The following is a 25,728-nucleotide window of genomic DNA, read 5'->3' on the forward strand; positions in this document are numbered from 1 at the left end:
CTTAAAAAATGCTCAACTTCATTAGTCATTAGGGAAATGCAAATCAAAACAACCCTAAGATTTCATCTTACACCAGTCAGAATGGCTAAGATTAAAAATTCAGGAGACAGCAGGTGTTGGAGAGGGTGTGGAGAAAGAGGAACACTCCTCCACTGCTGGTGGGGTTGCAAATTGGTACAACCACTCTGGAAATCAGTCTGGCGGTTCCTCCGAAAACTGGGCACCTCACTTCCAGAAGATCCTGCTATGCCACTCCTGGGCATATACCCAGAAGACTCCCCACCATGTAATAAGGATACATGCTCTACTATGTTCATAGCAGCCCTATTTGTAATTGCCAGATGCTGGAAAGAACCCAGGTATCCCTCAACAGAAGAGTGGATGCAAAAAATGTGGTATATGTACACAATGGAGTACTATTCAGCCATTAGAAACAATGAATTCATGAAATTCTTAGGCAAATGGATGGAGCTAGAGAACATCATACTAAGTGAGGTAACCCAGACTCAAAAGCTGAATCATGGTATGCACTCACTAATAAGTGGTTATTAACCTAGAAACCTGGAATACCCAAAACATAATCCACACATCAAATGAGATACAAGAAGAAAGAATAGTGGTCCCTGGTTCTGGAAAGACTCAGTGAAACAGTATTCGGCAAAACCAGAACGGGGAACTGGGAAGGGGTGGGAGGGAGGACAGGGGAAGAGAAGGGGGCTTACGGGACTTTCGGGGAGTGGGGGGGCTAGAAAAGCGGAAATCATTTGAAATGTAAATAAATTATATCGAATAAAAAAATTAAAAAAAAAACACCAAAAAAAAAAAAAAAAAAGAATGAGTGGTTTATAAATATATTATGAGCATTTACCAGTTTTAAAAACCCTTGTGGAAGGGCCATTGATGGAAAGCCTGTTGTGAGGAGAGTTGATGTAACCTTAGCTGATTGAGGGCCAATTTAAAGAGCAGAAACATCTGCTTTGAAAATAACTCTTCAGTTACATGTTTTGGCACATTTCTTTAGCATTTTACAGCATTAGAAGGTCATTTGTGATACAGAATCAGTAAGAACAGAAATTGCTTGTTATCAATAATCAATCATTGGCTGCTTTCTTCTGTTGTTAATTCTCTGTGTTCATCCAGAGGGGTGTGGGAAGAACAGGCCACTATGTGAAGATTGCAAAGACTGTAAATGACCAAAAAAATTACACAGAAAAATATCTAAAAGTAGTTAAGAGTCACTAGATGAGAAACAGAAGAAGAATTTTCCAAAGGTGATAATGTGAACTCTTCAGAGGCATAATTATCCATATGAAAGAAGACTCAATTGTTTGAAGAAAGTATATATAAGATTATTGTGGATTTAGAAATTTAATTTGTGTCAAAATATAATTATTTTTAGTTAATGGAGAGATATAAAATATAGATACAACATGAATTAAAACTAAGATAGCAGGACATGTATTAGTAAATGTCTCAGAAAAAATAAAATGGGAGCAGCATGTGAGAATGCACAGTTAGCAAAACTGCTTGCCACTCAAATGTGGCAAACTGAGTTTAATCCCCACAAGCCATTTAACCTTAGAAGGATAGTGATAACTACACAAATGGCTAAGAGCAATGTACAGTTGCATATGCACTCTTAGATACAACACATGCATGCAATCATACACACATACACTCATCCACACATACTTACAAAGTAACAAATTAATATTATAAACAGTTTTCAAATTCAATTGGGTAATATTTATAAAAATTGAAAATTATGTACTTTTATATTTGTTCTTTATTAATTATATTGACATATTATATATACAGTATATATGTGCATGTATATTTGCAAATGAGGAATATAAACACATAGGCAGTTTTTAAATATGCATTTCAATAGCTTAGAATATAAAATATTGTATTATAATATTGTAACTATTATGAATAAATCATGCATTAGTAAATATTTGCTTTTCTATTTTTTAAGTGTTTATTAATTTATTTATCGGATCACTTTACATCCTGATTGCAGCCCAGCAGCTTCACTCTCGCATTTCCCTTTCCCACTTTCTCCTCATCTTCCCACAGACAGCTCTTCAGGGATCAACCTGCCATAGAACATCACGTTTCATCAGAACTAAATTCATTCCCTCTTACTGAGACTAGACAAAGCAGCCTAGCTAGGGGAAAGTAATCCAAAGGGGGGGTGATGGAGAAAGTCTCTGTATGAGTCAGAGACAGCCCCACTATGATTGGTGGGAGCTCTACATTAAGATCAAGCTCTACAACTGCTACAAATGTGTAGGGGGCTAGATCCAGTCCATGCAAGCTCATCTCTGAGAGCCCCCATGTGCCCAATTTAGTTTACGTTGTATATTACTTTTTAAAAATCTTTTTATTAGATTATACTTTATTTAATTTTCTAGATTTCTACATTTCTAGATTTATTTACATTTACTAGATTTCTTTATTTACATTTCAAAGGTTATCCCCTTTCCTGGTTTCCCCTCTGAAAATACTCAATCCCATTATCCCTCCCCCTGCTCACCAACCCACACACTCCCACAACCCCCTCCTTGCATTCTCCTATACTGGGGCATTGAGCCTTCTCAGAACCAAGGGCCTCTCCTACCTTTGATGTTCAGCAAGGCTGTCTGTCCTCTGCTACATATGCAGCTGGAGCCATGGGTCCTTCCACGTGTACTCTTTGGTTGGTGGTTTAGTCTCTGGGAGCTCTGTGGGTACTGGTTGGTTCATACTGTTGTTCCTCCTATGGGGTTGCAAGCTCCTTCAGCTCCTTTTTGGTCCTTTCTCTAGCTCCTCCATTGGTGTCCTCCAAACCCCTCCCCAAGCTACCGCAATCATCCCCCCAACTCTTTCACAAGACTCCTTGAGTTCTCCATAATATTTAGCTTTGGATCTCTGCATCTGCTTACATCAAATCCTGGATGAAGCTTCTCAGGTGACAACTTTGCCAGGGTCTTGTGTGCACATATAGTGAAATATCTTTATTAGCATCAAAGTTTGGATCTCTTCCATGCAGTGGGTCTCAAACTGGGCTAATCATTGGTTGGCAATTGGCTCAATAACTGCTTTATCTTTATTTCTGCACATCTAGGCAGGACAAATTTTGGTTTGACTGTTTTGTGGGAGGAATGGTTTGCTCATCTCTCCACAGGAAGTCCTGCATGGCTACAGGAGGCCACATGAGCCTCTCTATCCGTTGGAGTATCAACTAGGGTTATACCACATTCTTCCAGTAATCTTCCCTGTTCCAGGTCTCCAACTAGTCCCAAAGATGCCCCCCTGACACTGATTTCCTTCTCTTTCCCAGCTCTCTCATCCCCCACCCAGGTTCTCCACATAACTGAACCCTTGCCAAGTTCTCCTCACTACCTAGTCTCCCACACCATTGTTCTCTCTTTCCACCCTCCTCTGATGTCTATTCTAGTTTCTCTTCTAGGTGAGAGTAAAGAATCATGCTTTGGGTCCCTGGGGTTACTTTGCTTCTTTGAGTATGTGGAGTGTAGCATGATTATCTTGTACATTTTGGCTAATATCCACTTAGTAGTGAACACATAAAATGAGAGTCTTTGGGCTTTAGGTTACCTCATTCAGGATGATATTTTCTAGTTCAATTCATTTGCCTGCATACTTCATGATATCATTTTTTTAGCTGAGTAGTAACCCCTTGTCTATGAACCATATTTATTTAACTTTTTTCTGGGGCATCTGGGTTGTTTTCACTTTCTGGATATTATGAATAAAGCTTCTGTGAACATAGTTGAGCAAGGGTCTTTGCAGGATGGTGGAGGATCTTTTGGGCATATGCACAGGGGAGGAATAGCTGGGTCTTGTGGTAGAACTGTTTATAATTTTCTGAAGAGCATTCAAATTGATTTCTGAAGTGGTTGTACAAGTTTGCTCTCTGATGAGCAATGGAGGAGGGTTCCCTTGCTCCATATCATTGCCAGGATGTGCAGTCACTTGCGATTTTTATCTTAAAGATCCTGAAAAGTGTAAGAAAGTATCTTAGAGATTTGTTGATTTGCATTTCCCTGGTGACTAAAGATGTTGAACAGTTTAGTTACTTTTGATAATCATACTTCAGAAAAAGTTAAAATTTGACTCATGATATAAAAGGTTTTAAATACTATATTGATGTATATAAGTTACATTTTGAACAAAATATGTCTAGATAAAAATACAGAATTACTCACAACACAAAAAATTCATTAGTTAATTTTTACATTGCATTATAATGACTTAAATACATTTGTAAGACTTTTAGCCAATGATTTTTGACCCTTGGGAAACTAATTATCAGGTTGTTGGAAAACTGTTAGAAACTGAGTGGAGTACTCATTTGGTCATAAAATGCAAGAAACATAATAAGCGTAGAAAAACAAACAAAAAACATACTTCAAATCCTAAATATCTTCTTGTGCTTTCTTAAATTTCCTGATTCATGGCTTCATGGGTATCCTCATTACTCTATCAGTTTATCCTATATATTTTTAACATCCCTGAAGACATCATAGCTAATTAAAGGTAATATTCTATATTGTTGCTAATAACACTTATTTTTACTCCCAGCCCTTTTACTCTCTATAAGTGCATGATACTCAAATAGCTTAATCTGTGTTAAACAATAAGAAAAAATTAAACACATATAGGTGCAATTCCCAATGACTATTAACTCTAAGACTTTTAATGCATCAGCTCAGTGAATTAATGAAGAATGTTGGATTTTCCCCATCTGTCTTCAAAGACATATCGATTTTTTTCCTCAGGTAAGAAAGCCTCATGAGCAGCAAATAGCTTTTAAATAACACAATTCAGTTCTAAAGGGAATGTGAAGGTTGTTGGTAGTGTTGCTGTCTAAACATAAGTTCCTTTCTGCATTGGGTGGCAGGCAAATATACCTTCACATTTTCTAGATCAAAAGTAGTTATAACAAACTCAGTCACCAACAAGGTAAACAGAGTTGCTGTATTTTGTATAGGTTTCATGATTTAAGCATATTAGCATTAAGATAGTACTGCACTTCTGCATTAGATTATAGAAATATTTATTATTTCTTGTGCTAAGTCTACTTTATGACAAATACTTTATAATCCTAATCACAACTACAGGTTACTTTAACCTATCTTTCATTCTCATAAGAGAATAAAATATCTAGTAGTGGTTGGCAAATTGCTTGTTTTACTCAATCCATTTTTCAGACTGGACCTTTGAGAATGGACTTTTGATAAAATGCACACAGACAGACAGATAGTATTATACACTCACATATACACACATATGTTCCTATTTCTGGATAATTAATTAAAATACCAACACACACATACATACACACACACAAAGACAGTCATCAATATTTTTAGTTATTTTGCTCCTTTATAAAATCTGCTAAACCTCCTATTTGAGACTGAGAACAGATTTTACATTTAAATATGTGTTTATTTTCTAATCATTTAGAGATTTTTTAAAACATTAGACTATATTCTAATTCTAAGGACAGTACCATTTTCCTTCCATTGATTAAGATATGAACTCTGGATTCTCTTACTGTGTTACTGAGGAGGCACTCTGAAATGAGTGAGGGGACTTGGTCATTGGTGTACATTAGTACACTCTTTTCCCAAGGTTTCTTCATCTGTGTCAGATATCTTTCAGTGTAGTTTCCCATCACTTCATCACTGAGGCAAGAATTGGACCAAAGATCAAGCTAACTGGATTTATTTCTTTCTTCTATCCACTTCGTTGATGCGATGAACACAGTGAAACATGTTGGTTCTCAGAGCATTCTGTCTCTGTATCTTCATTTTGGCACCAGGTAACTCTTATTATTAAAAATACTAGATTGCTATAACAAAAACTGTAAGTGAAAGAGATTTTAAATCAGATAGTTACTAACACAATTATGTGGAAAACAATTTAAATAAATCATAATTCACTTAAATCAACCTAAATTAAAAGTAGATTCATCAAACTATGTCTTTGCTATTTCTTGAAATGTATGAATCAGCATCTTCTACTAGGAAACAAAATGGTTAAGAACAAGGGCAAACAGAAGAGGCAGGGCCTATAGTAACTGAATGGAAACATCTTGACATAATAAACTAAATGAATATGAGGAAAAGGTTTGTCTTCCAGAGAATTAGGCAATAAGTTCAGAGATCTTATATTTACTCCTTGTTCTAGAAAGACTCAGTGAAGAAGTATAGGGCAAAACCAGAACGGGGAAGTGGGAAGGGGTAGGTGGGAGGACAGGGGGAGAAAAGGGGGCTTATGGGACTTTCGGGGAGTGGGGGGCTAGAAAAGGGAAATCATTTGAAATGTAAATAAAAAATATATCGAATAAAAAAACTGAAAATAAACATATATATCATCACACAGTCCTAACAGAATTTATTTCAATAGATTGCTTAGAAGTCTATGCAAATATATTTCAAAAATTATTTGATATTACCAAAAACCTACAGTTGAATTTCACAGAATTATGACATTATGTGTACATATATAAGTACAAATATTTATATGCACACATATAAAAATAATATATCACATCTTTAAAGTATATTTTCTAACTTACACATAATCAAAATGAAAATTGTTGAACATTGTAGATACAAGGTAAATATTAGAGGATATTGAACAACTGTAGCTACAATTCATTAGTTTCCTCAACCCATGTCGCTAGAATGTCCCATCAGTTTAACTCTTGCCAAGTTCTCCTGATGATACATATTTGCATATTAATCTGTCTATATGTTCCTACTTCCTTTAAAAATGCAGCAGTAACAACTGCATGCAAGCTATGTTTTGTCTCCTTTAATCTATAATAAATTATTTTAATATGGGAAAAGGCCACATTATAGAAAAAAATCACATTATTCCAGATACCTATTATCTATTATTTCTAAATACAGAATTCTGGTTCTTTGAAAGATCAATAAACACCACTAACAACTGAATCAATTTTCTTTCCAATAAGCAAGGCAATCCTTAAGGCTAATGATCTTTAATACTCAATATTAAAATATTCAGAACATTTAGATTGGATATTATTTAAATTTCAATGAATTCTAATATAAATTGATACTCAGCACATAAAAAGGAAATATTTATTACTGAGCACATTTATTACAAGTAGTAATAGGAAAAATAAAGCTAATGTGCAGTGCTGACATACTCAAGAATTCCATGAATTGCAGTTTAATTTATTCAGGATTTTTTGATGTTTAAGGAAACTTGAGGCTATCATGGGAGAATTTGTCTCGGTACATATCATAAACATAAAGAAAGAAAACATAAAATACTAAAAGGAAACAAACTAAAAAGATAATATTTTGTAGTTCAGGAGACATTCTTTGCTTTTTCATACAAATAATTGTCTCCCACTCTATAACGAAATCAGTTATGCTCACATAATAAAGATGTATCCCAAATTTGTAACTGAAGAAATAAATAAAATATTCAGTCACTCTGACTTTTATTTCAGAAACATAACATAGTGTATCTAATACTTCAAATACAGACTGTAAACATAAAAGTAAAACTATTGTTGAGACTAATATAAGTTTAGAGTCAGAGATTGCAAACTGTCAACAACAACAACAAAAACAACAAAATCCTTTCTGCAGATCTATAATAAAATCATAACCAGAGTAACATTAGGTTTTATGCTTATACATCCATTAAAGAATGCTAATAAAATTGAGATCTATGCCTTTATTTTATAAAATACAAATATTTAACACACAATTTTAAAAATTATAAAAATGCCTTTGGGGGGACATGACACAAGTCCAAACATATGTGTATGATGTGTTTGTGTGTATATGTGTGTATACATAATCAAAGCAACAACTGAAAAATAAAGTAGCTCCCAGTAGAGCAGCTGGAACCAGGAACATAGGTGAGACCCTCCACCCCAATAACACATAAGTAATACCACTTCCAACAACAAAGTAACAGGAACCAACAATCACTATTCCTTAATATCTCTCAATGTCAATAATCTCAATTTCCCAATAAAAAGACATGGAGTAGCAGACAGGATACATGAGCAAGATCCAGCATTTTGATGCACACTAGAAACATACTTCAATGACAAAGACAGACAATACCTCAGTGTAAAAAGCTAGAGAATATTTTCCTAAGCAAATGATCCCAGAAACAATCTGGAGTAGCCATACTAATAGCCAATAAAATAGATTTTCAATAAAAAGTTATCAAAAGAGATAGGAAAAGTCACTTCTTACTCATCAAAGAAAAAGTTCACAAAAATGAATTCTCAGTTCTGAACATCTATGCCCCAAATGCAAGGGCACCCATATTTGTAAAGAAAACTTTACTAAAGCACAAAACACACATTGAACCTTCAACAATAATGGTGGAAGACTCTAACACCCCACTCTCATCAAAAGACAGGTCACTAAAACAGAAAATAAAGAAACTATAAAACTAATACAAATTATTAACCAAATGGATTAATGATTATATATATATATATATATAAACAAAAGAATTCAAAACAAATCAAATATATTCAAAAGAATATCAAAACAAATTCCACCTTAAAACAAAAGAATATATTTTCTTCTAAGCACCTCATGGAATGTGCTTTCCAACATTGATCATATAATTGGTCACAAAACAAGCCTCAACAGATACAAGAAGTCACTGTATTCATTGGATACAAACAGTTAAGGAGTTAATAACCATCATTTATTATATACATAATACAATTCATATTAGCAGGCTCAAATTGCTACATATCTAAAGATAAACTTCCTAATACTTATCAAAAAACTCTTTGAAGAGAAAATCATTGTTGAATAATAAGAATTTAGAAGCAAAAAATGGACTATTCCCTGATCAGGACAATAGTGTATGGAACCTGACTCATACACATATTTTCCTTATGTCCAACTAAACTGACTCTTCCTCTTTACTAGCAATTTCCACAGTAGAGGATTTTTGATATTCATCAACATGTGCATTATATCATCATCATCATTATAATCACCTTTTAATATTGGTGAAGTAAATTTTGAAAATATTAGAATTGAAGTTTATAACTCTTTAAACTCCTCAGAATATTCCCAAGAAGTATTTATGTTTCCTGGTGCATGTCCTAAACTACAAATAATTGAGGATGTCAGATATTTTTTACAGTAAATTTGTATTTTCCTACATAGATATTCTGTATTTTTGAATTACTATGACCCGAGGAAGATGAACCCATTTTCCTAAGCATAAATGAGGAGACAAGGTTAGACAGGTGACAATGTTCTCTTATGCTCTCAGAACTTGGGATTCCAATTAACTGCACTGTATATATTAGATATTATCCCTCTGTCGGATTTAGAGTTGGTGAAGATCCTTTCGCAGTCTGTTGGTTGACGTTTTGTTCTTTTGACGGTGTCCTTTGCCTTACAGAAACTTTGTAGTTTTATGAGGTCCCATTTGTCAATTCTTGATCTTAGAGCATAAGCTAATGGTGTTCTATTCAGGAACTTTTCCATTGTGCCCATGTCCTCCAGGGTCTTCCCCAGTTTCTTTTCGATTAGTTTCAGTGTGTCAGGTTTTATGTGGAGGTCCTTGATCCATTTGAAGTTGAGCTTGGTACAAGGAGATAAGAATGGATCGATGCGCATTCTTCTGAATGCTGACCTCCAATTGAACCAGCACCATTTGTTGAAAAGACTATCTTTTTTCTACTAGATGTTTTCAGCTCCTTTGTCGAAGACCAAGTGACCACAGGAGTACTGGTTCATTTCTGAGTCTTCAATCCTGTTCCATTGATCCGCTTGCCTGATATTGTACCAATACCATGCAGTTTTTATCACTATTGCTCTGTATTAGTGTTTAAAGTCTGGGATATTGAATCCCCCTGAAGTTCTTTTACTGTTGAGAATAGTTTTAGCTATCCTGGGTTTTTTGTTATTCCAGATGAATTTGAGAATTGCTCTTTCTAGCTCTATGAAGAACTGGGCTGGGATTTTTATGGGAATAGCATTGAATCTGTAGATTGCCTTTGGCAAGATGGCCATTTTAACTATATTAATCCTGCCAATCCACGAGCATGGAAGATTTTTCCATTTTCTGAGATCTTCTTCGATTTCCTTCTACAGAGATCTTAAGTTCTTGTCATATAGGTCTTTCACTTGTTTGTTTAGAGTCACCCCAAGATACTTTATGCTGTTTGTAGCTACTGTGAAGGGGGTCATTTCCCTAATTTCTTTCTCAGTCTGCTTATCCTTTGAATATATAAAGGCTACTGATTTGCTTGCGTTGATTTTGTAGCCAGCCACTTTGCTGAAGTTGTTTATCAGCTGTAGGAGTTCTCTAGTAGAGTTTTTAGGGTCACTTATGTATACGATCATATCATCTGCAAATAGTGATAGTTTGACTTCTTCCTTTCCAATTTGTATCCCTTTGACTTCCTTCTGTTGTCTATTTGCTCTAGCTAGGACTTCAAGAACTATATTGAAAAGATATGGAGAGAGGGCCAGCCTTGTCTAGTCCCTGATTTTAGTAGGATTGCTTCATGTTTCTCGCTATTTAGTTTGATGTTGGCTACCGGTTTGCTGTATATTGCTTTTACTATGATTAGATATGGGCCTTGAATTCCTGTCCTTTCCAAGACTTTTAGCATGAAAGGATGCTGAATTTTGTTAAATGCTTTTTCAGCATCTAATGAAATGATCATGTGGTTTTTTTCTTTGAGTTAGTTTATGTAGTGGATAGCATTTATGGATTTCCTTATATTGAACCATCCCTGCATCCCTGGGATGAAGTCTATTTGATCATGGTGGATGATTGTTTTGATGTGTTCTTGGATTCGGTGGGCAAGAATTTTATTTAGTATTTTTGCATCGATATTCATAAGGGAAATTGGTCTGAAAACTGCACTGTGTATTTTGAACAGGAAATTAATTGCAAATGTGTCTCATCTTACTTTTCTGTTGAATTGATATTAAGGGCTCTAAAAAACTAGATCCAAGAAAAAGAAAAAAAATTCGTAATAATGTCAGACCAGGATAAACGGTTAACATTTCAGAAAGGGAGGAAAAGCTTTAGTGCTTTTCACATGCTTACACTAAATTCTTACACATTCATTTTTTAAAGACGCATAGAGAAAAAGTACAGACATTTTCATTCCAGGCATGATTGAAATGACAACTTGCATGTTTCCTCTACATTCAATTCTAATGCATATAAATACTCAAGTGTGAATAAGCATGTACAATAGAATAATTGTTATTCATCTACTGAGAATTATATATCAAAAGAATGTCATGAATTATATAATTATGCATTTCTCTTGATTACAATTTCATGTAAGAATTTAGAGGATACTTGGGTGACACTTAGTTGGTATGATTATCTATAAAATTCAAACTCTGGGATCTCTCCCCAACATCGTATAGTGTTTTACCATACATTTGTAACCACTTTGAGGAAGATGAGAGAAGGGTTAAAAACTCAAGACCATGTTCCACGGCTTACAGAGTTGAAGTCTAACCTGGGATAAAAAATAAAGCACTTTAAGACACAGAAAAATTATATATTTATGTTATTGGTGTCAGATTTTTTTCATTTATTTATATTATACTTTAATGCTCATCAGAAACATTACGAGGTAATTGTTAGTAAAACTAGCTTGTTATGACAATGAAGAACTTAAAAACACAATTCAGTGATTTACTTAAGACTAAGGACATTGTTCGGGCATCTGATTCCAAAAACTTAAATAGTACATCAGGCCACTTCTATATTCATTGCCAGAATTTTAGGAATAATATAATTTTACTTTAACTCCAACACGGACTGAGTAAACTTATTTAATATTTTCCTTTCAAAATGACTACACACATTTTCAGGAATCCTTTTTATATTCTAAACACATTCTTTACTATTTTACTACACATCCACCAACCCCCCCACAGTATTACAACTGATATATGTGCTAATGTAAAAAAAAGTGATCAATATTCATGTGTGAAAAGTTTATTTACACTTCTAGCACCTAAAAAGTAAATAACAATGGTCATGAAATAAGAATTCTTCCAGACTGAAGAATGAAATATTAAACTTTTTTCTGCCACTCTCAGATTAGTCAGTTTTTAATTCTAACAATGTAAAATAGAATATTATACAAGTAAAGAACAAGTTTTGACACTAGTAGAATATTAATTAACTCGGATCCATATTTCTTGTTTCATCATTAGGGTTTAGTTAAATATGTTTAATCTTCTGAATTGATATTTTACTTAAAACTGAGGGTCATACCTAAGGATAATAGGAATGTCTCTTCAAAGGTCAACAGAGGGTTTTGAAAATTTTCATTTTTTTTTTAATTCTGAGGTGATCTAATAGTTATGTGTTCCTCATCGTAAGATGGTTGAAGCAGTTAATTACACAATAAGGACTGACTCAGCGTAGTGTGGTAATGAACATGCTGGTACTAAATAATCATATTTAAATATTAGATATTTTGAATGAAAATTAAGTCTTCTATGATAAGGCACAAAATTCATTAGATGGGATAATTTTACTTGAAAACTGAGACCATAAACAATTTCTATTTAGTTGAAATAACAACATAATTTCTTAAATGGCTTTTGTTTTCTCTATCACCTTTTCTGGCATATTTTCATTGATCTCACCTTAATCACCATGATTCTCATAGGTAATAATTATATCTAAATGAATTTATTACCAAATGTAAACAACGTACTATGCCAAGGATATATCCCAGGTAGATGATATAGATATAATTAAAAATAAACAGATTTTGTCCTTAAATTCTATAAATCAACCAGAATAAAAATTATAGCTATACAAGGAGATAGTAGCCTATTAATTATGTCCCATAAAGACAATATACCTACACTAATTAATTATACTTGAAGTGAAAACTATAACTTAATTAAATGAGTCACTCTTAATAAATGAAACCTTGAAATAATTAGAATCTTCTTTCTAGAGGCATTAGCAATTATTGTCATTAGAAAGGAAATAAAACACAAACATGAGGCAGGATTGAGTTACTGTTGACATCAAGCTAGGGGTTACCTCAGGCAGTGGTTATTAGAGCTTTCTGAGGATAGCCATTTACAAGATGTTTTGCTCAGTGGTCACATGATCCTTTTTATAGTTGTTCAGTCTCTACAGCAGTACAGAAGGGAAAAAGTAATATAAGGAAAGAAAAGAGTTCTCTATACTCTAAGATACCTTCTCTATCTACATAGAGTTCTGGGGCCTGGTTAGACACCCATGTTTTAGACGGATTTGTTAATGTGAGATAAAGTTATTGTATTCATCTCTTACATGTTTCCATGTTTTTTTAAGGTTCCCACCTTCATACTTGGAAGTTTATGTTTAAAGTTCTAAATACATTCAACAAGTATAACATTGAAGCAAATTCTAGGTATCTAACTTTAGGATACTATGCTAGTTTGGATGAGAAATGATTCTTCCCAGATCATGTGAATGAACACTTAATCCCTTGTGGGTAAGACTGTTTGGGGAGGGTCTGGGACTTTTAGGAATTGGAGCCTTACTGGAAGTTCCATGTCAATGGTCTTGTAATTTGAGAATCCACAACCTCAGTCTACTCCCAGATCACTCTGTGTTTCCTGTTGTTCCAAAAAAAGGAGGCCATTCAGCTTCCTGTCCCTGATATAGAACAGTTGCCTATGTTATAGACTCCCATCCTCTAGAACCATAAGCCAAAAGAAATTTTCTCCTTGAAGTCGCTTTTGTTCCTAGTGTTTTCTCACAACAACAGAAAATTACTCTATTGATACAGATAGTCTTCCATCATATTTCCTTTAAATTGAACATTTTGAGATATGAAATTTTATATATTGCTGGCCAACAGTTTATCACATAAAGTGAAAGCATCAAACGCAGGTCATCATGCTTCATGTCAAATGATGAAACAATTTCTGGATTATTATTATTATTATTATTATTATTATTATTATTAATTAAAACTGCCAAATCAGAGCAACATTAAATATTGTTATTTCATATCTTCAGTATGTATTTTTTCTCATCAGTGAAAATTCAAAACTTTGTGCTGCCTCTAGAAGCAGCAGAGACAGGGTTTTTTGATGACCTAAATACTAGCTCCAATGATTAGCAAAATATATATAGAATTTAGAAATATACTGTATTTAAATATTTCACTAATACAAAGGCAAGAAGAACTGCACATTTGTGATTTATGACTCATCTTCATGACTTATACTATCCTGAATAATCCATCTGAGCTCATTAGTAAGTAGGGTAAGTGTAGGAAGAGACAGAAGGGTTTTGCAGAGTGCAGAATGGTATAATCCGATTTAAACTTGACTGTGAACGGAGGAAGAGGCCTGGAAATGTATTTTTCAGAAGCAATAATTCTAGAATATTTGACTAACTATTCTTGGTTATGATGACTCTGGGTGTAAACCCTCTGTAGCTGATAACAGATGTCTGTACCATATATAATATGAGAGAATAATTGTGCTTCAAAAATAAGGAGGAAGAAGAGATGATTTTGAAATTCTTCATTGTCAAAGCCATGTACCAAGTACTTTGAAATCATCTCTGTGCTCTCAGAATTAATAAACATCTTTTTTCCATTTATTTTTTGGCTTATTACTTGCTTAGTTTTAATTATTATATTTATTTGTGTGTGTGTGCACATGTATATGTGTGTGTGTGTGTGTGAGTGTGTGTGTGTCTGTGTACAAAAATATGTTCTTGTTTCCTATGTATCCTGATGGACAACTTTATATGCAATTAGTAAAGCAAGTTATTGTTACAAAGTGCAAAGAATCTAGAAGTCCCCACTCTTCATGAGACTGACAACTTCACATGTACAGTGAATTTTCTTTTGGTCCTCTGCCAACATATGTGTAATGATTCCCCTGCAGACTCTGTGTTCTTGCTGCAGTAGTTGCAAGCCAAGGTTAACTATTGAACTCACTGTGCTTTTTTTCTGCAGAATTTCAGGAAGACAAGTTGGTTGTGGGCAAAGCAGCATTCTTTGAGGACTTTAGAAGGAGTGTATATGACATCTTTCTTTGTGCTGACCTCCTTCTTAGAACTTTCCCTTTGAGGTACCAACCAGAGTAAAGGTCAGATTCTGATTTTCCTTGTTCAACCAAGAACCATGTCTCTCCCAAGCTTGCTATATTCACATCAAAAATTGGAAGAGCTATAATTACAAAAGAATGTGTGTAAAGATACTTTATCTTTTATGTTTATTTCCTTTTATGTATTTTATTGGATATTTTATTTATTTACATTTCAAATGTTATCCCCTTTCCTGGTTTCCATCTGCAAGCACCCTATCCCATCCCTTCTCCCACCTGCATCTATGAGGGTGCTCTGCCACTTACCCACCTTACAGCCCTAGCATTCCCCTGCACTGGGGTATTGAGCCTTCATAGGTCCAAAGGCCTCTTCTCCCATTGAGTCTTCATATGCAGCAGGAGCGATGGGTCCCTTCCTGTGCACTCTTTGGCTGGTGATTTAGTCTCTGGGATCTATGGGGGTCTAATTGGCTGATACTGTTGTTCCTCTTATGGGACTGCAAACCCCTTCAGCTCCTTCAGTCCTTCCTCTAACTCCTCCATTGGAGTCCTGTGCTCAGTCCAATGGCTGGCTGCAAACATCACCATTTGTACTGGTCAGACTATTTATTTTTTTCTTAAATCCAAAGCCACAAGCTATGTTCAGGTTGTTTATTTTCTACTTTGACACAGTAATTTGGTTTATTTCCTGAGTTTTTATGACTCTCAGATATGTGAGTTTTCTCACTCCATTCTCTTCCCTTAAGACCTATACCTGAATTCCTCTATTATCTATTTAAATGGATGGTTGTTAGAGTTTATGTTGCTTTCCTTGTGTTTCTAATGTGACATTTTAGATGTTCTATTTTACCATAACTCTAGAATTAGAGACCCATTCATCTCATTCCAATCTAGTTTCCTACCCATAATTCTAATGGAAGTGTTTTGTTAATGGCCATCAATAACTTACTTAGGAGCTGACTCATACTTTCTAAGGTCTCAGCAGTATGTCAAATCACTGATGTTTCCTCACCGAAAAACATTTTCAATTATAGGTTTCTTAAACATACACTGAATCAGGCTTTACCTTTCCAGCTCACTTTTTCTTGCCATTTATTTTCCGCTCGTTTTGACAATTTTTGACTTCTATTCTGTTGTCTGCCTAAGCACAAATTTAAATGGCTTAAGCAAGAAACAATTATTTTAAAAAGCTGTTCAAAATACTATTTGTCAAACATGACAAGTTACTGCACACAGAAACTTACAGCAGATGTGACTGAATCCCAAAGATTTTAAAGACCACAATAACTAAACCATGAGCATGAATGTGGGAGGAACTCGTAAAACCATGCCCCTAACTGAGAAGTTATTAGCAATTAATGGAGACCAAGGGAAGGAATAAGAGGCAGTTTTCTTTAGAGATGATACCCATAACAGTCCAAACAATACTATGCTCCTATAGTCATGCATATACAAACATCCCAAAGTAAAGTTGCTTGAAGCTTGAAAGCTAATGTGGTGGGGTAAGGATGGGGTTAGGTAAGAAATGGGAGAGACATAAATACAGAGTAGATTTGAATGTAAACACGCGTACATGTATGATATTCTAAACCAATGGTAAATAGTATAAAACCCTTATGAGTTGATAACTTCCACAATGTTACATTAATTGATTAATGGATTAATTAATTGATTAGCTAATTTCTTATTCTCCAACATGTATAGTTATGTAAAGAATAAGAGTTCTCCATTGTGTTTTATCAATATCACCTTTACTGGTAAAGTAAAGTAAATTTACATTATAATCATCTTAGATAGTTCTGGATTCACTAAAACATGACAAAGTCATAGTGTATCATCAACAAGATTTATTCTTCAAAGTTCTGGAAGCAATATGGTATGAAGTTAAAGTATCTTTAAGGTTATTGCCATTTGATAAACTCTTATTTTGAATCATAAACAATTTCAAAAATTATTTTAATTATCTCTGGATAAAACTAAGTTTAGCCTAGCATTAGAAAGTTGATACTTAAAGTATAAGGTATTAATCTCTTGATAACTTTAAATAAAAACTTGATCTCATTTCTCATAAATTTATACAATAGTTCTCATTCATATATTTATTTTGTTAGTACATGGGCATGAGAATGGGTGTTCACCTATGTGTAGATACATAGATATCTGCACTAGTATGTGTGAATATCACTGAGGAGGTCAGGGTCAGCTAGGGTGTTACCCCTCAAGTGTCATTCACCTCATTTTTGAGGTATGGTCTCTCAGATCCCTGGAGCTAGACAAGTAGGAGAGACGGACAAGGCAGCACTTTCTTCAGAACTTCTCATTTCTGTCCTACCTAGGGCTGGGCTTACAAATGTATCTAACACACCTGACATTCATTACTAGGATTCTATGGTATTAACTCCACTTAACACCCTTTCAGGACACAATATTTGCTGAGATTATCTCTCAATCCTGTTTTATATAATTATTGAGATTCACAAGTAGGTTTACGTATTATATTTTTCTTTGTTGACTTAAAAGCAAAAAGAATTTCTGAGATGGATATTATTGTTCTTGCTTAGAATAAGCCAGGTAATGAAAGTACCTACAATTGTTTATGTCAGTATAAATACTCAAAATCCTGAGAATTAACTTTATAACATACTCAAATATCATAAACCTTTCATTCTTCATGTACATATTTGGGATGGTAAAATATCAGGCTTTCTGTGCTGTTTATATAAAATGCTATGTGTTTTTTGTTATACCTAGAGTATTTATTCTGGAAAGCATGTTTCAGCTTGCCTTTTAGGGCTTCCAATATCATTAAGCATTTTGTAAATCAAATCTTTCCCTGAATTTGTGATTATTTATATGACATAGTTCAGTTTCTCTGTAGCTTTATCTTCATTCATTATACTCGGAAATTATATTTGATAGTCAATGAAATCTTGGTTATTCAGAAAAGGAAACAAACAATGGATATATTCACTAAAGGTTTCTGAGAAGCAAGAAATCAATAAGGTATTTTACAGAAATTGTTTTTTTTAAAATATCTGGGCTACATTCATGCCAATGACATCAATTGCTCTCCACACCTGTTGAATGTAAAATCAGTTCCATGAAAATGCAGAGATAACTCATACCAATTAAGTATATTTCAGTTTATATTATTTTGATAAGCAACAGAATGCATGAAAATAGAACTACAGAGCTTCAGACTCTTAATGACTGCATGTTACACTGCATCTGGTGGAAAGGATGATATATAGTCTTATAGATCTTTTTCTTATTCATGAAAATGATATTACCTATCCTACATACTTTTTAGTTATCAGTTAAAAATAAAGTATACTTATTTACAAAACTAACATACAAATCTTTTGTTAGGGTTACAATGTGTTAATACAAAATAGATTTATCTTAAGTCTGATTTTACTCTGTCAATAAATATAAAATATGTAACTATTATTTAGAAAATGGAAAAGTACTTGCACATACAAAACTAAACTATTTCATTTTAAATATATCTTGAGACTAGAGTTTGAATAAAATAGCATATCAAAGAATTAACAGACATAAAGTGTTTTACTATTGCTGGTAAATTTGATGAAATCTTTCTGGAATGATAAGTCTCATGTTTTTTAGCTCCTCAGTGAAGGCTGTCAGGAATCATCAGATTTCAACCACAGTCAAAGCTAATAGCCTTTTTTGTTATAACCAAACTAAAAGATTGGTTAGACTCAACGTGAAACTCTATTACTGAAAAATCTTCTTTTGTCTAATGCTTTGTGCCCTAGTGAAAATTGAACAAATACACACCCTTTTCATGGTGTTAAAATGAGTTGTGACACTATTAAACAAATATTCTTTAGTCCAAAGACCTTTTCAATCCTTTTTCCACAATAGAATTGTTAGACTCTTCTATGAGATTTCTTAGCATACTGTTATGGCTACTTTTGGCTAATATTTCATATGTACTGAAAGTGAGATGTTTATATTAAAGAAGATATGTGTTGCCTGTTATGGTTCATAAGAAATTCTATCATTTGTTAGCATATTTCAATGAACTTGTATTCTAATCATGTTTTTTTTTTACTGTGATTCTCTTTCATTTGCTTTTACAAAGATTCTTGCTAAATTAACCAAACATTATCCATTAAACAAAATACACAACAGCAAGTTTTTCTGTGGTTTGTTTTTGTTTGCATTTTAAAGCATCTACATAAGTAAATAATGTGATTAGTGATCTATATTTCATCTCCATTATAAACTAATTATAATTTCAAATAAACACATGTTGGGTGACTCAGTAGTCAAAATTAAATCCCCCCAGTTGAAGAAGATAATGAGCTCTGGTAAGATGTACCTTGACCTCTGAATGAGCACTGTAGCACATATGATCCACCTGTGCTTAAGAAATAAAAATACAATATTTAAAGTTCCAAAAATATTGAGTGTATAATAGTTTTACTAAAAATAACAGTTCAGGGTGATCAGTGAAATGAGAATTTTTATATTATATTTCAACCATGAAAAAGTACTGTATTTAAGGTTTATTTCATGAATGTTATCGTGTCTGTACATTTATTTGTTTTTCATACACTAGTTAAGAAATAACTATGTTAGATGATATTACAGACAGTTGGGTGAGCTAATAGCTCATGTGCTAGCAACTTTAAATGTAGAATAAAATTCAAATATGTGGGTATATTGAGTATATTCAGAATAATAAAAAAGTTATAGTCCATAGAGAAAACTATGGACATGTGTATGACCCATATCAACTTTGGGAAGCTTAGTCAGAACAAGAGGCATAAAACATATTTGTGTTCATTTTATTCTAACAAACAGTTGAGAATAGCTTAGAGGATTATTAACAGATTTGTTTCTATAGAACATGACTAACATTCTGTTTTTGTAATCATGGTGTAAAGTTAATAAATACTTTGTTGCATACAAATTTCCCAAATTTAAAGTTAGTCCCAGATTTAACTAGTAATAAAATTAATTCTGTTTATACATCTAGTTACTTCTAAGGAAAGAGGAATAGTAGATTTAAAAATCTTGCTTATAGAATTATTTTAAATAAAAAACCATGTTATACAAATACATAATTGTTTTGCATAGATTTTAAATTTATTTATAAGAAACAGAACGAATATAAAGTCACTATCCCAGTGAGGGAGAACAACTGGGGGAGTTAGGGAATGAGAAAGAATATGAACAACATCTATGTATGCAAAATTTAAAAGTATGTCTTTTAAAAAGTCACTGTTTATTATAAAGAAATGTGGCCATTCTGAGAATTTATAAACACTGAAAACAATCTTCGATGAATAAATTATACATAAAGGTCAAAACTGCATTGAAGGAAATACTGTGTTAAGAAAACTGTGATTTGATTCAAGGAAAAATAAAATATGTCAGTGCATTGTGTAGAGGACACAAATTAAAAATGCTCAATCGGTGATGAAGATAGCACAAAGGACAGGGAACTAGCTCACAGCATCTCTCTGCATCTGGAATTGAGATAATTTGAGTCTGAAAATGTATAATGACAATGGATATTCAGAACCCAGGAGCCAAGCTTGCATGACACAATCAATAGTAACTGAATTAACAGGTAAAATGTAAAGGACACATGAAGTAATAGATTATAATCAGTAAACATAGAACATGGAGATTGAATCATCCTTTGGCAAATGTCATGATATTGCTTTAAGCAAAACTGTTCAAATAAATTTGAAAAGGTTGGTGACTCCATAAAATGACAGTTTACATATAATATGAATTTTTCTCCATATATTTCTTATTTTAGTAACATGAGAACAGAACTAGTTGTAGATAGCAAAATAGAAAAATTTGACTATCATCCTGCTTGTTACACTCATCATAGAAGGAACCTCTGCTACTGTCTAGTGGAGAGTCTAACGTAGGAAATTTGTAGAAAAGCCCACCCTAAATATAGGCAGCACCACTCAATGTACTGATTGATTTTTATAAAAGAAAGAGTTGAGCACCCTTATTCATTACCTCTGCCACATGGCTGTGGATGCAATGTGGTCAACCATGCTCCTATAACATCATAAACAAAACAAATAATAAACTGAGTAACAAATACAGCATCTTTATCTAGTTAACCAAAATAATTCAAAAGCCCTCTGCTAACATAACAAGAATATGAAATGCAAGTATACATTGGTAAAATAATGAAGGGGAAAATACACTGAGTAATGACAGTATGTGACTTTAGCTTGATATTATTCAAAGATGATCATAAAACAGGTAAGTAAGGTCGACAGAGAAGGTAGGTAGAGAAGCTTCTAGTCACATGTCGATTTCCTAACACCAATATTTTGTTAATGTGCATAACATTAATGGCTGGGAAATGTGAGTATAATCAATAAAAGTATTTTTTTTACAGTTTTGTAAATCTGAAATTATTTTAAAGTAATACTAAAATATACAATAAGGAAAAACAGCACTGAAGTAATTTTTTAAGTAATGAGCTAAATTATGAAATTTGTGATGCAATTTTATCTTTCAGAATATAGTATTTTATATATAAATATAGTATATATTATTTTATTATGGTGCATATCTAGTAATAAATACAATAGTATAAAAATAATAGTATCATGTTTAGTGTTACATTGTGCCCTTTGAAAACAATAACCACAGACATTGTAGAACCATGCCAAACTCTTCATAAAGAATAAAATAATTTAGCACTAAGATAAAGGGAAACACTTGTTAAAGAGGTACATAGAAGGTTGAATGTGAAATATAGATTGAGAGTTTGAGAAGAATGAGCTTTCACTGAAATTTGTCAGGAGGCATTGCAGATACATATGTATTCAGAATATTATGTTGATTATAATGCTAAAAAGAAGATAAGGTCACCATGGCCAAATCACTCAAGGATGATTATGTTGTAGCCATGCTTTTTGACAGTCTACTCACAATAGCCAGAGAATAAGAACAAACTACACATCTCTCAATTCATGAATGGATAATGAAAATGTGGTATATATACACAACAGGATTTTATTCTGCAGTAAAGAAAAATGAAATCATGAAAATTTCAGATAAGTGGAAGAAACTAGAAAATATTACAGCGAGTGATATAACCCAAATGTATTACTTATGTGACTCAATGGCATCTAAAGTAGTTCTTTTTAAAGAAATAAATATTTTGAATGTATTAAAATGTATGGAAACTCTTAAACTTTTGAATAACAGCCCTGAACCAATAATAGGATAGCTGATAATAAATTCTTCTGCCTATTTTATCAAAGTGTTTTGATTAAATATAAATGGAAGCTTATTTTCCAGTTCCCTTGGATTGAAGGTAAATGTTCTTATGCTTAGGAAACACTATATTGATTACAAGACAATATTGAGATTCATTCACCCATGGCACGGCAACAGAAATGATCCTAAAGAAATCAACAAAGGAGAAAAGTACTTGAGTTTAGTAGAAACATAAAAGCAAACTAAAAATTAAATTAACTCAAGTAATATTTGAATAGAACTTCAAAGAGCTTAAGAGACCTGGTTTATACCAATCAATATGGCAATAGTCCGAGTTTTACATCGAACTATTGTTTCAAATGGACCACTTTAAATTACTGCAATTACAAAGTTAATCTCTCTTCACACAGGTTTTCCTAGTATGACTTCTCTTCCCTTTACCGTGACATTCTTCATTTTATGCACATCCTCCCCAGAGGAATGTAGACTGCCTGTGGCATTATTCAGAATGTGCAAGCAATTAAAGGATTTATTTCCTGTCTTCAGAAGTTTAGTGGTGTAATTTTCTTGATAGTCAAAATCACATTGTCATACAGTTTTGCAAATTCCACACATCCTAGTCTTGAAAATGCTAATATGCACAAGAAACATATATAGTAACTAGCATTTGGTGGGGTTCTAAAGTCAATTCTTTCAGGAATAATGACTTTCACCTACTTTATTCATCTTGGACAAGGAGAAATGGAATATGTATATGAAAGCTATTACTTTAAAAAACTTAGTTAAAATGATAAAGGAAGTGTAGAAAGTTTGTATATGTCACCTTAAGGTATTGAAAGAAACAGTTACAAAGTACTTTGTTATATAAATATAAAAAACGAAAGTCAAAACCATCTGGAATTCACACCTACAGGCACACACACAGGCACATACACAGACACACACAGGCTCACCCATAGCCACAAAGACAGAAAGGAACACACACACACACACATACACACACACACACACACACACATAAATACACACAGCCACACACACAGTTACATGTACTTCAATTTACAAATTTCACTCTCAGCCTGTCTCTACTTCTTTTCTTTACCCAAACTTCACTTTATTCCATTTAATTTTTGTGTGACTTTCTGCCTGTTATTTCTTCCTTATAAATAACTATTTCCTACAGAAGTTTTTTAAATTGGATTTTATGATTATATCAGTAAGATAAGTTATTATCTAATATGACCAAAACTGTTTTGAGTAGTTTATCAGATGCAACCATCTAGTTAAATATAATTTAGAAAAATATGAAATTTATAAAAAAACTTTAAAACCAGTAATATGAAGAACATGCATATAGCTGTAGTTTAACACATAAAAATTTATGTTTCAATGAGTCATGTCAGTTGATTTAAAAATTACTTCTAATTATCATTGTGTTTTATGTCCATCAGTAGACATCAGCATATATTCTTTTCCAGAAAGGGAAATGTTAAGCACATAAACTTCATGTTGGTTCCTGCGATACATACTTAACTCTATTTTGTCCTGAAAGGAGATGTAGGCACTATGCAAAATTGGGTGTTGCTGTGATGTAATAAAGCGTTCTTTCATTGTAGAATGTATAAAAGACAGTAGCAGTCGAAAACTATGTGACACTAGTCCTGACCTGTTTTATTATTCTATGCACATATAACTTTTATGCACTAGAACTATGTTGAGCCCATTGTTATTACAGATGCAGCCAAAAATATGTTGCTCATAACAAAAGAAGTTGCTATTGCCCTCTTGTTCTTCTTTAGATAATCTTCATTATCACTGGTTTGTACATTTCCAGATATTTTTCCAAAGCAATTTGCTGAGTTTATAGAAGTGTCTTGTTGTCTGTTCTACTTTTGAAGCATGTACAATGATTCTACAAATACCTGCCTATAACACTATAAACTGAATAACTGAATAAGAAAATAACAAGAAAACAAGAAAACAAATAAACAAGAAAAAAAGAAGAAACAAGCAAACAAAAAGCAAACTCAAAACTTATTACAACCCTTTCATAAGTAGAGGACCCCCTACTGGGAATCTTTTGAGATATTTGCATATTGCCCATTAATGAGGAGACCAACATCTTTGTCTTTTGATTTACTCTTACAGGTATTTTTAAATGGCATTTTAAACAAAAATGGTTTTGTAGAACAGTTAATATTTAGTGAATTATAGCAAATTTTTAGAGCAAGAATATTTTTTCTGAAATGGGTTGAAGACAACAAATGCCCTAAAGGAATGTATAAGAGAAAAAAATACTTCACAATATTAACTTTTGGGTAATTATATGCCATCATAGGTATAATATAAAATATTGAGAAAGGGGTGACTTTAGTGGTAAAACTTTTTAACCACCATGGAGGAAGCTTTTGTGTTGACTCAGAGTCACCACTAGTGTTAATCGATGAGAAGAATGACACACAAAATAGAGAGTAGAATTGTGGTTGACAGATGTGGGCATAGCTCAATATAAGAGAGGGTAATGGAGATGGTTTGGTTCAAATATTCAAGGTTACATTTACATAAGAATAATTAGACCAAGACCCCAAGTCCATATCATGATGAACATATTTAAAGGCATGGTATGGTGTGGCAGAGAGAGTGAGGTATTATCATTCTAGTTTGTACAGTGACTGTCTTAATTTCACATATTTGGGCTTTTGTTCTTCCTCTGACAACCTCTCTTCCTTCATTTGCACATCTGTTCACCATACCACCAAGGGAACCTTCACTTCTCGCTCACCAATTGTTACTGTATGCACTTTTATTCATATTCCCCTTTTTCTGGATCTAAAGACAGCCTCCAGGGATAAGTAGATGATTCAGAGTTCAGAGTGAATGCTGCTCCCAAGGAGAAGAAGCGTTCTGTTCCCAATACTCAAGCACTTATAACTCCAGCTTTTGGAGATCCAGCACTCTCTCTTGATCTCTGGATGCATACATATATATACTCATACACACACACACACACACACACACATGCTCACATGTGCATGCACATTAAATATTTAAGAATGTTATAAGAGTATCTGCAATTTCTCTCTCATTGTTTAATAGGCACCATTTTCCTTACATAAGTATACAAGTATGAATAATACATTAATCACCTAAAGAAATTAATAGAAAGAATACTTATTTACTCACAGCTAAAGCTATCAAGCAAAAATAATCTTTTTATAATGCTATACAACTGAAGTGACAGCATGCTTCAGAACTGTGTTGTACAACCACAACTATTAGATAATACAAGTTCATTTTTATGACAGCTTGCTCTGTGCTGCTTGAGAGATTTACATGTCCCTTTTCTATCCAGAAGGTGAGAGGATGATGGATTGAAAAAGTCAGTCTAAAACATTTA

The sequence above is a fragment of the Apodemus sylvaticus genome, chromosome 4 (assembly GCF_947179515.1).
Source record: "Apodemus sylvaticus chromosome 4, mApoSyl1.1, whole genome shotgun sequence".
NCBI lineage: Eukaryota > Metazoa > Chordata > Mammalia > Rodentia > Muridae > Apodemus > Apodemus sylvaticus.